This window comes from Aotus nancymaae, unplaced genomic scaffold, assembly GCF_030222135.1.
Source record: "Aotus nancymaae isolate 86718 unplaced genomic scaffold, 86718_ANA_hifiasm-v0.15.2.pri h1tg000022l_1, whole genome shotgun sequence".
In the NCBI taxonomy this organism is placed as follows: domain Eukaryota; kingdom Metazoa; phylum Chordata; class Mammalia; order Primates; family Aotidae; genus Aotus; species Aotus nancymaae.
Window position 1 is genome coordinate 7,350,132 of NW_026988435.1, and position 16,325 is coordinate 7,366,456.

General features: G+C 35.9%; 1 pseudogene; it reads right to left on the bottom strand.

Moving 5' to 3' along the window:
• Positions 1 to 11,287: 11,287 nt before the first annotated feature.
• LOC105718819 (pantothenate kinase 3-like) lies at positions 11,288 to 12,377 on the bottom strand (annotated as a pseudogene).
• Positions 12,378 to 16,325: the final 3,948 nt, after the last annotated feature.

Genomic DNA, 16,325 nt, shown 5'->3' on the forward strand with positions numbered 1-16,325 from the left:
GAGAGAGAGGAGGTGGTCAACGGGAATCTGGTTTGTTTCATGTGTATGGACGTAAGAGATATTTATTTAATCCAACAACAGTATTTATTTCTCTCTTCTTAGATGTGACTGCTTCAAAAAAAACTTCATGCAGATTTTTTTCTAGTTTCTGAAAAGATAATTGTTCTCAGGAGAAATTCTGTAAAAATGTCCACTACCTACTAACCCCCATTACTAAAATTTTCAGCTGTCTGCTCTCAGAATTTCTTATTTTACATTATTTTCTGCTCCTAGGCTCCTGGAAATGAGCTCTACCCACCTAACAACAGGGATTATTTCTTTCTTTATTTCAATTATATCCATTTACTGCTTGATTGTTCCCCACTTAAACCGTGCTAAGTTTAGCTGTTTTCTTTGTATAGTTCTTAACAGTTTAATTGAGATATAATTCACATATTACACATATAATGTATTTAAATTGTACAGTTCAGTGTGTTTTAGTATACTCACAGAGTTGTTTCATCATCATCACAATTTAATTGTAGAACATTTTCATTATTTTAAAACGACTCACAATTTCATTATTTTTAACAGTCACTCACAATCCCTACTCCTCTCCTCAATCCCCAGCCACAGGCACCTCTAAAACCATTTATATGTTCTTTGTCTCTAGAGTTTTTTTTTTTTTTCCTATTCTAGATATTTCATTTAAATAGCATTATATCACATAAGATTATTTATAACTGATATATTCCCATTAGCAAAATTTTTTAAGATTCATTAATATTGCAGCATATATAACTATTCAATTTCTTTTTATTGCCAAGTGATATTCTGTTACAGACACATTACATTTTATTTCTTCATTCAGCAGTTAATGGGCATTTGCATTTTAACATTTTGGTTTTAAGTGTAATAAATAATGTTATGACCATTCATGCACAAATACTGTGTGAAGGTGTTTTCCATTTTTCTTGGGTATATACCTAGAAGTAGCGTTGTTGAGTCATATAGTAACTCTAAGCTTAATATTTTCAAGAATGTTCACGCTATTTTCCAATACATTTGCGACACTTTGCATTCCCACTAGTAATGTATGAGAGTCTCAGTTTCTCCATTTCTTCACTAACACTTGTGATTGCTTGTTTATTAGAGTCATTCTAGTAGGTTTCAGAAGCGACATCTCATTGTAGTTTTTAATGGTATCACTCTAGTGGCTAATGATGTTGAGCATCTTTTCATATGTTTTCTGGGTTCACCTATTTTTTTTTTTTTGAGAAATATCTATTCAGATACTTTGTGCATCTTTTTTAAAATTGGATTATTTATCCTTTTGGGTAGTCAGAGTCTTATATTTTCTAAAAACAAAGCCCTTATCAGACATATTGTTTGCAAATATTTCCCCAATTCTGTGGATTTGATGCAAAAGCCTTTTAATTTTGAGGAAATCCAAACTATTTTTTGTTGTTGTTGTTGCTTGTGTATTTGTTGTCCTACCTAAGAAGGATTTTCTTAACCCATACTAACTCTAGGTTTTATTCTAAGACTTCTGTAAGCTTAGCTTACATTTAGGTTTTGAATTAGCTATAGGTTATAGAATAATAATCAATAAGAATATAGAATAACTAATATAGATACTGGCATAAAGAATAATAAATAAGAATGTAGAATTATTTTGCATGTGAACATCTATTTGTCTCTACATCATTAATTGAAAAGACTATTTTTTTCCCCACTAAATTTTCTTGGCATGGCTTTCAAAAATCAACTAACAATAAAGGTAGAAAGTTATCTTTAGAACTCAATCCAATTTAATTTATCTATACGCCTATCTTTATGGCAGACCAATCTGTCTGTATCATAGACGGTTTGTATTAAGTTTAGAAATCAGAAAATACTCCAACTTTGTTCTATTTCAAGATTGTTTTGACTATTCTGGGTCTCTTGAATTTTCATATGTATTTCAGGATGAATTTACCAATTTCCTTTAAAAAGAAAGTAGTTGGAATTTTGATAGGGCTCACATTAAATTTAGATCAATTTGGGAGTATTGGCATCCTAACTACATAAAGTCTTCTATAAATAAAGATTTATTTCTATTTATTAAGTCTCATTTAGTGTCCTTCAAAATGGTTTAGTTTTCAGAGCACAGGTACTGCACTTCTTTCATTAAATTAATTCCTTATTATTTTATTTTTATTTGATGATTACTCATTACTGGTGTATAGAAATACAGTTGATATTTGAATATTGATATTAAATCCTGCAAGCTTGCTGAAGTAGTTTATTAGCTCTTATATCATTGTTTAGTAAATTCCTTCTGATGTCTGCATACACGATTATAACCATTTCAAAGAAGAAATTTTTAAATTCCTTCCTTACAATCATATATATATATATATATGAATGAATTGCCTTATTGCCCTGACAAAAATTAAGTATAATATTGAATAGAATAGAATAATGGAGTAGAATTATATGTCTTGTTCTCAGGATTAGAGGGAAAGGTTTTAGTCTTTCACCATTAACTATAGTGTTATCATGTATTATTCCATAGATTCTCTTAATCAGGTTGTAGAATTTCCCTTTGATTTCTAGTTTTTGAGTGATTTTATTAAGAGAGGGTGTTGGGGGAAGCAAGATGGTTGAATAGGAACAGCCCCTGAGTGCAGTTCCAGCGAGATCTGCACAGAGGATGAGTTATCTCTGCATTCTAGAACTTCGCAAAGCATACACAAGTTTCAATAGCCAAATCAACCAAGCAAAAGAAAGGGTATCAGAGATCAACTCAATGAAATAAAATGAGAAGGCAAGATTAGAGAGAAAAGCGTGAAAAGAAAAGAACAAAGCATCCAAGAAATATGGGATTATGTGAAAAGACCAAATCTACCTTTGATAGGTGTACCTGAATGTGACGGGGAGAAAGAATCCAAGCTAGAAAACACTTGAAATTAGCTTCATAAGTGAAGGAGAAATAAAATCCTTTACAGACAAGCAAATGCTGAGAGAATTTGTAACCACCAGGCCTGTCTTACAAGAGCTCCTGAAAAAACCACTAAACATGGAAAGGAACAACCAGTACCAGCCACTCCAAAAAGGAACCAAATGGTAAAGACCATCAACACAATGAAGAAACTGAATCAACCAACAGACAAAACAACCAGCTAGCATCAAAATGGCAGGATTAAATTCACACATAACAATATTAACCTTAAATGTCAATGAGATAAAAGCTCAAATCAAAAGATACAGACTGGCAAATTGGATAAAAAGTCAAGACCTGTCAGTGTGCTATATTCAGGAAACCCATCTCACATGCAAGGACACACATAGGCTCAAACTAAAGGGATGAAGGAAGATTTACCAAGCAAATGGAGAGAAAAAACAAAACAAAACAAAACACAAAAAACAGAAGTTGCAATCCTAGTCTCTGATAAAGTGGACTTTAAACAAACAAAGATCAAAAGAGACAAAGAAGGGCATTACATAATGGTAAAAGGATCAATGCAACTTGAAGAGCTAAAGATCTTAAATACATACACACCCAATACAGGAGCACCCAGATACATAAAGCAAGTTCTTAACCACCTACAAAGAGATTAGACTCCCATACAATAATAGTGGGAGACTTTAACACTCCACTGTCAATATTAGACAGATTTACAAGACAGAAAATTAGCAAGGATATCCAGGACTTGAACTCAGATCTGGACCAAGTGGACCTAACAGACATCTACAAAACTCTCCACCCCAAATCCACAGAATATACATTCTTCTTAGACATCACACCTACTCTAAAATTGACAACATAATTGGAATTAAATTACTCTTCAGCACATGCAAAAAAAAAAAAACAGAAATCATAACAAACCGTCTCTCAGACCACAGTGCAATCAAATTAGAACTCAGGATTAAGAAATTAACTCAGAATTGCACAACTTCATGGAAACTGAGCAACTGGCTCCTGAATGTTGACTGGATAAACAATGAAATGAAGGCGGAAATAATGATGTTCTTTGAAACCAGCAAGAACGAAGACACAATATACCAGAATCTTTGGGACACATTTAAAGCAGCATCTAGAGGGAAATTTATAGCAATAAATGCCCACATAAGAAGCAAGGAAAGATCTAAAATCGACACCATATCATCAAAATTGAAAGAGCTAGAGGAGTAAGATCACAAAAACTCAAAAGCTAGCAGAAGACAAGAAATAACTAAGATCAGAGCAGAATTGAAGGAGATAGAGACACAAAAAATCCTTCAAAAAATCAATAAATCCAGGAGCTAGTTTTTTGAAAAGACCTACAAAATAGACTGCTAGCCAGATTAATAAAAAAGAAAAGAGAGAAGAATCAAATAGATGCAATAAAAAATGATAAAGGGGATATCACCACAGATTCCACAGAAATACAAACTACCATCAGAGATTACTACAAACAACTCTATGCACATAAACTAGTAAACCTGGCAGAAATGGATAAATTCCTGGACACTTGTACCCTCTCAAGCCTAAACCAGGAAGAAATCAAAACTGTGAATAGACCAATAATAAGGGCTGAAGTTGGGGCAGCAATTTATAGCATACCAACGAAAAAATGTCCAAGACCAGACAGGTTCACAGCCGAATTCTACCAGATATACAAAGAGGAGCTGGGACCGCTCCTTCTGAAACTATTCCAAGCAATCTAAAAAGAGAGAATCCTTCCCAAATCATTTTATGATACCAACATCATCCTGATACCAAAACCCAGCAGAGAATCAACAAAAAAAGAAAACTTCAGGCCAATATCCATGATGAACATAGACGCAAAAATCTTCAATAAAATACTGGCAAACTGATTGCAACAGCACATCAAAAAGCTTATCCACATGATCAAGTAGACTTCATCCTGGGGATGCAAGGCTGGTTCAACACATGAAGTCTATAAACGTAATTCACCACATAAACAGAACTAAAGACAAAAACCACATAATTATCTCAATAGATGCCGAGAAGGCCTTCAACAAAATTCAACAGCCCTCTATGCTAAAATCTCTCAATAAACTAGATATTGATAGAATGTATCTCAAAATAATAAAAGCTATTTACGACAAACCCACAGCCAATATCATACTGAATGGGCAAAAACTGGAAGCGTTTCCTTTGAAATCTGGCACTCAACAAAGATACCCTCTCTCACCAGTCCTATTCAATCTAATATAGGAAGTTCTAGCCAGAGAAATCAAGCAATGAAAGGGAATAAAGCATATTCAATTAGGAAAGGAGGAAGTCAAATTGTCTCTATTTGTAGATGACACGATTGTATACTTAGAAGACCTGATTGTCTCAGCCCAAAATCTCCTTAAACTGATAAACCTCTTCAGCAAAGTCTCAGGATACAAAATCAATGTGCAGAAATCACAAGCATTCCTATACACCAATAACAGACTTAAAGAGAGACAAATCAAGAGCCAAACTCCCATTCACAATTGCTACAAAGAGAATAAAATACCTAGGAATACAAGTAATAAAGTATATAAAGGACCTCTTCAAGGAGTACTACAAACCACTGCTTAAGGAAATAAAAGAGGACACAAACAGATGGAAAAACATTCCATGCTCATGGTTAGGAAGAATCAATATTGTGAAAATGGCCATACTGCCCAAAGTAATTTACAGATTCAAGGCTATCCCCATTAAGCTACCTATGACCCCTCTTCACAAAACTGGAAAAAAACACCTGAAACTTCATACGGAACCAAAAGAGAGCCCACATAGCCAAGACAATTCTAAACAAAAAGAACGAAGCTGGAGGCATCATGCTACCTGACTTCAAACTATACTACAAGGCTACAGTAATCAAAAGAGCATGGTACTGGTACCAAAACAGAGATATAGACCAATGGAACAGAACAGAGGCCTCAGAGGCAACGCCACACATCTACAACCATCTGATCTTTGACAAACCTGACAAAATCAATGAGGAAAGGATTCCCCGTTTAATAAATGGTGTTGGGAAAACTGACTAGCCATGTGCAGAAAGCAGAAACTGGACCCCTTTCTGACACCTTATACTAAAATTAACTCCAGATGGATTAAAGACTTAAACATAAGACCTAACAGCATAAAACCCTAGAATAAAACCTAGGAGAAACCATTCAGAACATAGGCATAGGCAAGAACTTCATGAGTAAAACACAAAAAGCAATAGCAACAAAAGCCAAAATAGACAAATGGGATCTAATTAAACACCAGAACTTCTGTACAGCAAAAGAAATAATCAGTAGAGTTAACCAGCAACCAACAGAATGGAAAAAATTTTTGCAATCTACCAATCTGACAAAAGGCTAGCTAACATCCAGAACCTACAAAGAACTCAAACAGATTTACAAAAAAAACAAACACAAACCCATTCAAAAATGGGCAAAGGATATGAACAGACACTTTTCAAAAGAAGAAATATGTGAAGCCAACAAGCATATGAAAAAATGCCCATCATCACTGGTCATTAGAGAAATGCAAATCAAACCACATTGAGATACCATCTCATGCCAGTTAGAATGGTGATCATTATAAAATCTGGAGACAACAGATGCTGGAGAGGATGCGCAGAAATAGGGACACTTTTACACTGTTGGTGGGAGTGTAAATTAGTTCAACCATTGTGGAAGATGTGACGATTCCTCAAGGACCTAGAAATAGAAATTCCATTTGACCCAGCAATACCATGACTGGGTATGTATCCAAAGGATCATAAATTGTTGTATTATAAAGACACATGCACATGTATATTCATTGTGGCACTGTTTACAATAACAAAGACCTGGAACCAACCCAAATGCCCATCAATGAGAGACTGGACAGGGAAAATGTGGTACATATACACCATAGACTACTACGCAGCCATAAAAAATGATGAGTTCGTGTCCTTTGTAGGCACATGAATGAATCTGGAAACCATCATTCTCAGTAAACTGACACAAGAACAGAAAAATCAAACACAGTATCTTCTTACTCATAGGTGGGTGTTGAACAGTGAGAACACATGGACACAGGGAGGTGATCATCACACACTGGAGTCTGTTGGGGAGGCTGGGGGAGGGACAGTGGGGGTTGGGAAGATTTGGGAGGAATAACATGGGGAGAAATGCCAGATGTGGGTGACTGGGGGACAGAGGCTGCAAACCACCTTGCCAAATAAGTACCCATGAAACACCCCTGCATGATCTGCACATGTACCCAAAAACCTAAAGTACAATTAAAAAAAATAGTGTTGAATTTTTTTAAAGAATTTTTGTTACTCTTGAGATAATTATGTGATTTTTATCTTTCATTCGATTAATATAATTAATTATATTGATTCTTGTAGGTTAAACCTACCTTGCATTCCTGGGATAAATCCCTCCTGGCCATGAATTTTATAACACTTTATAGATGTAACTGGATTTGTTTGCTATATTTAATTGAGAACTTTTAATCTATATTGGTCTGAAGCTTTCTTTATCTTGTGATGTCTTGTCTGGCTTTGGTCACAGGTAAATACTGGCCTCAAGCAATTATACTATCTTTTATGGTTACCTACCTGTTTTACAGTCAGGTTTTTTTTTTCTTTAATGCTCTTTTTGCTGAGTGTGTGTGGATTCAAATTAGCCAGATGTTACTTGCTTTCTGACTATAATACTTCTTTTGTATTTCTTTTTTTTTTTTTTGAGATGGAGTTTCACTCTTGTTACCCAGGCTGGAGTGCAATGGCGCGATCTCGGCTCACCGCAACCTCCGCCTCCTGGGTTCAGGCAATTCTCCTGCCTCAGCCTACTGAGTAGCTGGGATTACAGGCACGCGCCACCATGCCCAGCTAATTTTTTGTATTTTTAGTAGAGACGGGGTTTCACCATGTTGACCAGGATGGTCTCGATCTCTTGACCTCTTGATCTACTCGCCTCGGCCTCCCAAAGTGCTGGGATTACAGGCGTGAGCCACTGCGCCTGGCCTCTTTTGTATTTCTTGTATGGTGTTCCTGCTAGCAAGAAATTACCTCACTTAAAATCTCGAAATGATTTGTTTTTACCTAAGTTTTTGAAAAAATTTGCTAAGTAAAAGATTCTTGATTGACAGGTCTTTTTTCAGCACTTTTAATCATTGCATTATACCACTGTCATCTGAACTTCATTGTTTCTGATGAGAAAGCAGTCTCTTATTCCAGTCTCTTTGCATGTGACAAGTCAAATTTTATTTGCTACTTGTAAGATTTTCTCCTCATTCTATACTTTAAACATTTTAAACATAATATTTTTCAGTGAGGTTTTTTTTATTGTTTTTTTTTTTTCTTTTTTTTTTTTGAGGCAGAATCTGGCTCTGTCACCCAGGCTGGAGTGCAATGGCACCATCTCAGCTCACTGTAACCTCAGTCCCCTGGGTTCAAGCGATTCTCCTGCCTCACCCTCTGTAGTAGCTAAGATTACAGGCACCCACCACCATGCCACCCAGGTAATTTTGTATTTTCAGTAGAGATGGATTTTTGCCACATTGGCCAGGCTGGTCTTGAGCTCCTGACCTCAGGTAATCTGCCGGCCTCGGCCTCCCAAAAGTGTGGGGATTACAGGTGTGAGCCACCATGCCCAGCCACATCTCTTTGTTTTTTATCTTACTAGCGTTCTTTGAGAACTTTGGATGTGTGTAATAAATGCACTTCATCAGATTTGGTGAGTTTTCAGACATTATGTCTTATAATATTTTTTTTCTCCTCCACTTCTCACCTCCCCTCCACATACTTTCATTACTCATGTATTGGTTCATTTAATGGTGTCCTATGTTTCTCTGAGGCTCTGTTTATTTTTCTTTCTTTCTTTGTATCTCTATTATTCACATTGCATCATTTTTATTAATCTATATTCAAGTTTACTGATTTTCTTTTCTTCTAACATCTCAAAACTACTATTGAGCCTCTCTAGTAAGATCTTCATTTTAGTTATAGTGATTTTCAACTATAGAATTTTCATTTAATTCATTAAAAATACTTTCTCTTTGTTGATATTCACTATTTGATGAGACATTGTTATATCTTCCTTTAAATCATTTAACATGGTTGTCTTTATTTCAAAATAGTTATTATAGCTGGTTTGAAGTCTTTATCTGCTAAGAGTATCAACTGCATCCTCAAAGAGAATTTCTATTGCCTGCTTTTTTGCTTGTGTATGGGTCAATTTTTTCTGTTTATTTTCATTTCTCATGATTGTTTTGTTGTAAACTATACATTTTAGATATTAATTATAATAACTCTAGATCCTGACACCTCTCCACTTCCCATCTTATTGTTTGGTTGTATACTTATTTAGTGACTTGACTGGACCAATTGAGTGAAGTCTATTTGCTGCACACTGTGCAGCTTCTGATGTTGCTCTGCAGAGGGTACAGCCTTGGGTACAGGCAGAGTCTTCACCTAACCTACACATAGATGACTGTGATTTTAGCTGTGGTTTTAGCTCTTTGTCTCTTTCACTGCTTTTTCTATTAAACTTTGGATGATCTGTCGCAAATGGCATCAAGTCAAGTTATCTTTCACTAATTCCTAGCTGGTTGTTGTATTGTTTTTAACAAATTTTCCATGGTCACATTCAAATAAAGCATGGCCCCTTTTGCAGGAGTAGACTAAAAAGTTTTCATCAGGCCAGGCTTTGAGGCTTGCTTTGAGCCCTCAAAATAAGGGGCTCTTTTTAAACAAATTTTTCCTTGACTTTTTTGTTAAACTTCTGTGTGATCTACTTGTTGCTGTCTTATAGCTGCCTCTTAATAGCTCTGCACCAAGATCGCTATGATTTACAACCTGCCCTTGGGCATGCATACACCTCTTATGCTTCAAATAAAGTCAATGCCTTTTGAGAGAGTGATAGCACTTTCCATTCTTATAGCATGCATCTCACCCTAGATAGAAACTATTCTACTGCTTCTGAGAAGGAGGCAGGAACAGTGGCCCACTTCTCTTAGAATAACAGTTCTGTCCTGGGTTTGGACATTGGAATGATGGTGGTGTATGGTAGTTTAGTCTTCTAATATTCCTACTGGCATGGAATCTCCACCATATGAGTAAGCTGAGGTGGGAGCCAACTGGGGCTTAGTTTTCTTGGCCTGCTGCACCTCGCTTTAGAGTTTACATTTTGAAGGTGAGGGCTGGGTGAAAAAAGAAACTCCTGGACATTTCTGTCATGCTGCATGGAATAAAGAAGAGAGCTGGAAAGCAGGGAAGAGTAATGCTCATAGCTTTTCCTTCACAGGAAGAAGTCATATGTTAGGGAGCTGGGAGGAGAGTGAATTCCATCTTCTTGGCTGCACCTGCCTACAGTAGAACTTTTGTCACACTGAGCTGAGGGAGGAGAGTGAGTAGGCTATAGATGGCACAGATTACAATTGCATAGACTCTCGAGTAAATGTTTCTCCATTTGTTATATGCCCCTAGGACAATATCCAGAGACTCAAAGAGGTTTTTTCTTTTTTTTTTTTTTTTTTTTTTTGTTTGTTTCTTTTTGTAGTTTTCATGAGCTGTAGTTGTTTTGTGGAAAGTTACAGTTGTTTTATTTTAGAAGAGGGTCCAAGGCAATCCTCAAACTATGATTTTACAAGTATTTCTTACCCTTTGTGCATTTTTGCAGTCTGAGAAGTGTGTCTTATGGTACTTAATGTATTTTCCAGTTCCTCCATTTGCACATGCATTTTCACAGGACAGATTCTATGTATCTGAGTTTTGTACACTCTTCTCAGTGGTTGTTTGTTAAAGAATACACCATACTCCCCACATTTAATAGTCTGGCTAAACCTCCTCCATTCAAAATATTATATTTTCCCCCAATGATCATCTTTATTGCCTTGTGGGCTATTTCTACTTCTCACATTTCTTCATTGTCTACTTTGACATGTCTTATAATTCATACAGCTCCATGAACCAAAGCAAGTGTTCTTGAATGTGCCCTAATCTCCTTAATTAATTTTGTTATATTATTTGCATTCTCTACAAGTTATTTAATTATTTTAGAAGTATCAGGCAAAAATTCCCAAATTATAGATCTAAATTATGGCATTGTATAAGGACAAGGCTAGATTTACCATATGTTTTCAGCAACAATCCCAATGATAAATATAACTATATTTTATTGAGCACTTTCTAGGAGTCAAACCTTCTCCTAATTGTTTCACAGGTATTCTTTTTTCTCAACATTCAGCAGCTTATGCTACTCTTATCCTTTGGTTTCCAGTGACAAACAATGTGTAACAATGCCTCTGGTTTTAGTTCCTCTTGGATGACTTTATTAGCAGAGAGAGAGACCTGATGCTTTAGCTGAAATTTGGCAGAAGCACACCAACTGTTCCAAAGTATCCCTCATGTTCTAGAAACAGTGCTTTCAGTTGACCTTTTGACCGACAATCTAGTGCATATGCCAAAATTTTCATTGAGAAGGTATTGACACATAACGTTTCCAACAAAGACAACTCATTCATTCACAGCACACATTCGTGCCACAGAACCAATGTTAGTGGTGATAGTAACTAAGGTAGCTCTTGTCAGATTTTCTTTACTAACAAGATTCTTGCTCCTCCTTATAAATCATAATCCCAAAACTAGATGCTACAGCCCAACCTGGCAAACCAAATCTTTCATAATTTCCTTCATAAATACCACAGACCAGCTTGTCAGCTTGTGTGCTGTCACCTTCCGATGCCATCTCAAGACTTCAAAACTTTCACAGACAGTCAGTAAACTTCATACACCCACAATGGTACCCCTGCCAAGGCTTGTCCCAGTCACTCATTTATAGTTGTCTTTGGAATGGACTGCTAAAATACTGACTCCTGAGCCAATGTTCACTACAAGCAGTGGATAGGGATCATCCAGGTTAAAATGCATCTTTTGGCATCCCTCAGGTTCTGAGGCATTAGCAAAATAATAGCAGTCCGCTTGTCCAGTGAAACTGACAGAGTCTATACAGCAAGCCCTTTACAAGGCAGTCAAGTTCATCCAATTTGTGCAGGTGGAGGTTTCCAGTTGTGCCAAAATCTTTTTCAAACTTGTAAGCACCACCTCCTGTAGCACGTAACATCGTCTTCAATGTGGAGAAGATTTTATCTCTTCCCATTTGGATAAAAGTAGGCAGGTCATGGATTGGATACCTAATAAAGTTCAAGTTCCCTCTTCCGCCAAAAAGTATTAAATCTTTCAGTTCAAGTTGTGTATCCCGAGTGCCGGTGATCCATATGCTACATTAGAAGTCAAATATTTCCGAATCCTTTTTAAACTCTCAACTTCTTCTTGCTCTTTCTCTGCCGTGGTATCAATAGGTTCAAAGTACGAGAGCTTCACTAGAGTTCCCCTAATGTTCATGCCAACCCATGGGAAAGAGGGTTTCTTGGCATCTTTGATCTTCATGGCGTCGGCCGAGGGGTGAGGGACAGCCTGGGTTCCAGAGCACGGAGAGCAGAGGCGGCGAGGCCGGAGGTGGCTGGGCCGGCCGCTGAGGCCCGCAGGTTCCTCCCCTCTGGCCGGGCGGGAGGGCCTGGGGTTGGGGGGTGGTGGCACCCGAGTCGTTGCCCGGTCCCGGGGTCGGCCTCCCACCCCCATGAGGAGCGACTGGGACCCAGAGAGCTGGGAAAGGTCGCCAGCCTCACCGCTCGGGAGCCTCCCAATTTAATTCACAATAATGTCTGCCAGTCAAATATTGAAAGCATAGTTTTATCAATGAGGACAATAAGAAAGGGAAGGAACTTGCCCAGTACGACACAGCTGAATTTTATATTCCGGAACAGGAACTAGAAAATACTTTCTCTTATCGCAGATCCTGTGAGATCATGCTCCACATTTAGCTGTCATTACAGTGTTAGCAACAGATTAGGATATTTTTAGAGACCAGAGAAAAACAAATCTAGATGCACTATTAATATAGACAACTCAAGCAAATATTCTGATCAGGTGATTTAGTTTAAGTATATAATCTTTCACATCCTCAAAATAATACATTCCTAGGAATTTTCTTAGAAAAAACAAATTCGGGGACAACAGATCTTTATTTTTATGATAGTCTGCATTGAATATGTGTTAAAGTAAAATAATGTTACTTTTTTTAGTCTTCGCCCCCAAATCGGCCATGTTTATGTGTTCAAATTAATATGTTCTTTTCCGTTATGTATGCTGGGATATGCTACATGGCTTACAGTAAGGAATCATTGTGATATGAAATGCCAAACCCAACATCATATTTCTTGGCTCTAATATCATTAGACAGTCATATTTTATAGCTGTGACAGCAAGGCTATGACAGATGACACTTTGAGAGTGTTGGGGGAGAAAGCTCATATAGCACTTAATCAAATAGTTGCAATGTCTAAAAGGATTAAAGTCAAGCAGACTGTGACTCATAAAATTATGTTTCCTATTATTATCTTAAAACCGACAATGAAATACTGTCTTAAATGTGTATGTGTGTGTGTCTCACTCTTTTTGAAAAAAATTTCTGTAGCACAAAGCTAATAATCTTTTTCCCAGAGATCTTTGTATATTGATTTTTTTGAAAGTATGCATGTATGTATGTACTTTCTATGCTTCCTGAATACTTGAGATAGTGTCTGTGGTGAGCTACATATCAACGCTATTTTCTAGCTAATGAGTATTAGACTATTGGATAACTACAAACATCTCACACACAAATCCACACGCACACACTCTCTCTTTTTGTATCTAAAGAAAGCAAGAATGAATGAACAAAAGAAAATGAAAAGAAGGAAAGAAGGGAGGGAGGGAGGGAAGAAGGGAGAGAGGGAGGGAAGGGGAAGGAAAAGAAAAGGAAGAAAGAATTACTTTTAAGGTTCAGAGATTTTTGTTAAGACATTTTTCAGTGTTGTCATTCCGCAAAGTAGATATGAGCAATTCCAATTCTAATTTATTGGCTAAGGTTAGAATAGAACTTACCCTTTGTTGCCTTGCTCAAAAGAAAAAACAGAAAGAATTTCCACTTACCACAACTTACAAAAGCAAATATGAAAATTGGAAAGTCTTCTAGCAAAAAGTTTAAAGTGTGTTGCCCTCCAAAATAAAATGTCCATATTCCTGAATGGCTACATTATAGCTGTTTACTCTCCAATGTTTTCTAAGAAAATTTATTGTCAGATTTTCCTTTTGATAAGAATTCTGGATTTTCCAATAAAAAATTATAGTGAATGAATATGTTCAGTGTTTGGATTTTAATAGTAATTCCAATTTAGTAAATCCTATCACTGTTTACGCCTTCTACAGATATGATTAGACTTTGTTAGTAATGTTAAACTTTTTGCAAAGATGGTGAGTGCCATCTTAAAACTTACTGGAGATTGGCTTTATATTTAGATTTATATAACTCGTTATGTGAATATTTTTAAATATGGGGGAAATTACTTCACTGTCTCAGAACCAACAAGATTCACCTGTGTTTTGGTTTCATTTGCCTCTTAAAGGCAACGGTTGAAGATAAATGGGTATCAATGGTTATTTTATATTTTTGGCCTTAACTATGCCAATCTAATTAGAATTCCCTGTATTTAAAATGGTTTCTTTTACTTATTGAAATGCAATTTTGTGTGGTTTACATGTAATATCAAAAATTATTTAACACTTCACACATTTTATAGATGATCTATAAGGTCACATGCTTTTAAAATAGTAGCCAATTAAACTTCACTCTTGGATTCTTTACAATCTAAGTCAAACTAAGTTATAATTTAGGCTTGTCTTTAAACAGCCATTCAGAAACAAAACTGTGCAACTGCTGTGTATTTGTCTTTGGGAATGGTGCTTTTGTCAACTTAAAAGGATTAAAGTAGAGGAGATATACACAAATTTAAAAATGATTTGTGATCATAAGACGTAAGATAATTAAAAAGAAAACCACAGATCAAAAAAAAATTATAGCGAATGTTTAGCATGGTGTCTCCAAAGTCTCCCTTTCATTATTGCATTTTTCTTTATAATCATCATAGTTTGTTACAATGAAGCTCTACCTTGGATGTACAATAATGGTGCTTTTGACAAATTTAACCACCAAGCACTTTTACCTATTAGAAACAAGTTACTGAAGTAAAAAAAATCATTTATTAACAGTGAAAACAGATGTGACAAACCTTGTATAATGATTTATAAAATAATTGAGACACATTGAGTCCACATGGCATATTATGATTTCTCATACTTACAATAGGATGAAATAAGTTCCAGGTTAGTGCACTCATGAAGGTTGTCTAGTTTTCAGAAACCGTTTTCTGACATTGAGCAAGAAATGCCTGTAATCTGCACAAACATAACTAAAATTAAAATTTATCCTCTTTGCTTCTGCTACTATATAAATTCAACTATTTTGTACAGCTGAAATCCCCCTCTACACTATCTCTGGGGCATAATATAACAAGAAGCCAAGAACCCATTGAGTTGGTCTAAAACTATGATTAAAACTCAAATGCTTATAGGTCTCAAAGGAATGTAAATGAGTGTAAATCTAAAGCCTCTATGCATCTCTGTATTATTTCTGGTTTTCCAAAAGAGAATAACACCTGGATTGTTTTATGAAAATTTCCAGTTTTTAGTATTGGCTCAAAAAGTTTTAATTAAAAATTTAAAACTCTGTAATTAGAAATCATAAACTTATTACTGAAGCATGCACACACACACACACACACACACACACACACCCATCACCTAGGTCCAACTGAGGTCTTCTGACAAATCTGTGATGCTTTGGAAACTAACTTAACACCAAAGCATTTCAGTCCATATACCTGAAAATTTAATTTTCAAGAGAGAACATAGGAATTTTGACATCTATATTTCATAACCCATTGACTATACTTTGATTTTTTTGTACTTGGTACATTCTTATTTATTTCAAATGATGACAGTTGTACTGTTTGGTTGAAGAGATTGTGGACACGTTTATTTTTGCTAAAGAGGGAATCACAGTGAATACAGTTGTAGTTTTTAAAAATAATGTGTAATATCAAAATGTTCATATTTTGTGTAATGAAACATGACTTTTTCCCAAACACATGTATATTTTGAAATGCGCATGAAACTTTGGCTTTAAGGATCACAAAAATGATGATCTTGGCCATGACTGTAGCTGTCACAAACTCTCAAATGTTTTATTGTACTCTTATTGAAACATGCACATTGCTCAAGCAGTGAAAGCATCCTATATACTACACAGAATATATCCAAGCATATAGCTTATACATGACAGGATATGTCTAGATAAAATTGTCATATAAAGCTCTTATATTTCCTAAGCCTGTGGAAACAAGTCATCAAAGTTTATATTGTCTACAGTAAAAAAAAGTTTGTCAAAGCATTATCTTA